At 48.6% G+C, this 2,574-nt stretch overlaps 1 long non-coding RNA gene across 2 annotated transcripts; it reads right to left on the bottom strand.

The window, feature by feature from the left end:
* Nucleotides 1-306: 306 nt before the first annotated feature.
* Nucleotides 307-1,961, bottom strand: LOC310889161. 2 transcript variants are annotated; one of them, XR_014576410.1, is made up of 2 exons: nucleotides 1,816-1,961; nucleotides 307-1,273 (listed from the first exon to the last, which is right to left on the bottom strand). It is a non-coding gene; the product is annotated as an uncharacterized lncRNA (long non-coding RNA). The 2 variants fall into 2 exon arrangements; XR_014576411.1 differs by lacking the exon at nucleotides 1,816-1,961 and adding an exon at nucleotides 1,379-1,685.
* Between the last annotated feature and the right edge of the window lie 613 nt (nucleotides 1,962-2,574).

Here is a 2,574-nt window from a genome sequence, read left to right as displayed (position 1 = left end):
ATGGATAATTCAGCCTGCTGAGAGCAGACACCTAGAATTATGAATGCCTGCCGTGGTGCTCATGCTGTAGCCTCCTGAAACAATTCCCAGCTTTTCTGGAAAATGGCTAAACTTCTGGGTCCCTCCAGCCTCACAGAGTGCTGCCAAGGTTTCAGGGACTGGTGGGGGAAGGCAAGACCCCAGCCATGCCCATGTCACCGGGCTGTGCCATTTCAGGCTCTGGTGGTGGGAGTACAGGGTATGTGGCCAGGGAAACCCACAATACCTGGTCTCCCTGTCAGGAGAAGCAAGGCCGGCCATGTAAAAACAGATCATTCATCTACCAGGACCACTATGGCCCTCCTACAGTGCTGGCACCTGTCCCTTGGTAAATCTTCCTACAGAGGGTTGAGGTAATACAGCCGCAGGCACCCTGCCTTTCTTGCTGCCACCAGGGTGATGAAGCTATCAGGTGTAGCATGCAAATCTACACCTGCCAGAGTCAGATCTCAGACAATGGTATGCACAGATGTGGGGGACCTGCCTTCTGCTTCGCCATCCCTCCCTCTCCAGGAAAGCTGAAAGCCCTCGTGGAGGGGCATGAAGGCAGGGATCACCTTCTGGCAGAGTCAGCAGCTAGCATCTACCCAAGCCCTTGGGCACCGAGGTGTGCCCAGGTGGCATAGAGCATAGGTACACCTTGCTCTGGAGGAGCCCAGCCCTGCCACCACAGCACACATCCATCAGCTGTTGTTTGGATAATCCACTTGCCATCATATCAGCACATGGATCCACTTGGCATTAAATAATTTCATCCTGCTGTTCTATGGCCATGCTAAGAGGATGGCAGGCAGGGATGTGTGCTTGGGTGCTGTCACGCAGCCAAATCTAGCAGCAAACACAACCCGACAAGTTTCACATGCTTTGGAGTTTCAGAACAAAAGTTTCACACAAAGTTAATTGGCCCCAGATTTTTAACACTAGTAAGTAGTTATAACTCCTCAAAAAGAGTTTTTTCTTATTGACCATTTCCCATAGATAAATTTTCAAGTGGTTGCTCACATCACACCTTTACAAAAAGAACAAGAACTCAAAAATCTTCAATGTTTGAAGCCATTTCTCAACTTTTCCTTCACACATAGCTTGCCATGTTGTTATAATTAAATTTCAAAGCTCAAGTCTGCAGTTGTTTTCTTTCAGTGGCATTCTTTTTCATCCAGTAGCAGCGACAGTCGAGCACAAACCAAAGTCACCCATCCACAGATTAACAGACTCTCTTCTCCCATCAGGTGTCCTGAAAGAGAAAAGTAGATGCTGTTGAGTCATGTGAATGTGAATGGCAGTGTTACAGGGCCCTAATTTCCTAGCAGAAGCTAACAATAGTTCATGGTATCTCCACCTCAGGGCATCCAGCTTCTCCACAGATCATCATCTATGTGGCTTTGGTCATGACACTGAATTTCTGTAATTTGCCTTTGGCCATGCTTTCAAATGTCCCTAGGCTGCAGACTCTCCATTTCTATCAAGGTCCTTTCCCCTCCAAGAGCACACCAGCAAAAGGGGGTCAAACCCCACTTAGGGCCTCCTGCTGCCACGTCTAGTTTGGTGGTTTGGTATCAAGGTCTGTACAGCTCTGCAGCCAGCAGCAGGGAGAGGCAGCCTGCCTTGCTCTGCTAAGCTTCTGATTTCCCCCTCCCAGCGCCTTTTCAACAGGAGCTGCACCTTGGGGAGGTCAGGCTTGCTTCCCCCTGCTGACACTACTGTGGTTTCTCTCTTTATCTGTGAAGCAGCACACAGGCTCTTTAGCACCCCACCTGTAGAACAATAAATGTTTACCAGCACAAAGCAGAGCTGCTGCACTTATTGTCCCATAACGCTTTCCAGGTGAAGGTAGATTGAAAACCCATGTAGCTGTTCCAGTGTCCTCCTCCCACCCCCAAAAGGTGGGAAGAAAGCAGAGGAAACCTGTAGCCTCTGCACATCCATACCCAAAAAGGAACAGCTTTCCACCACCGTAAATAAAAAAAAGGTACAGTCTTCAGCTGATCACAATTACTGGAGCACCATTGAACTGAGCAGAGCCAGGATAATTTACACCAGATGAGCATCTGCCCTCAACATATGTTGCATTAAGGTTTAACAAGATTGTCTTAGATTGCCTGGAGGAGGGAGGAGGGAAGGGGGAGAGTAGGTTTGCTCCTGTCTAGGAATGATAGGCTGCAAAATGCCCGACAGTGAGGAGGTAAGGAGGGAAATGAAGGCGTTTCATTATTAGACCTTATTTCCAATGATCAGGGTGGGAAGGAGCAGACTGTGTGGGAAACAGGCTTCCCTACACCCATTTTGGCAGCTTTTGATTGGCCTCTGACCAGACATTTATTAAAACAGCCTCATAAGTTGCGGTCTCACTAAAGAACAATACAAAACCAACCAAATGTTAATGTCTTCAATCTGTTCCTGCTGAGATTTCCGCCTCCCCACCTCCCTGATTATTAGAGAAGAAGGAGGGGGGAAAGAGGTTGGGGGGTGGGGGGGTGGGGGGGCTAGAAAACGAGTTTGTATTCCCAGCCTCAGCTGACAGATCTGTTGTAGCCT

This window comes from Anser anser, assembly GCF_964211835.1.
Source record: "Anser anser genome assembly, chromosome: Z".
NCBI classification, from domain to species: domain Eukaryota; kingdom Metazoa; phylum Chordata; class Aves; order Anseriformes; family Anatidae; genus Anser; species Anser anser.
The sequence above is the reverse complement of the archived record's forward strand: the minus strand, read 5'-3'. Positions and strand labels throughout refer to the sequence as shown.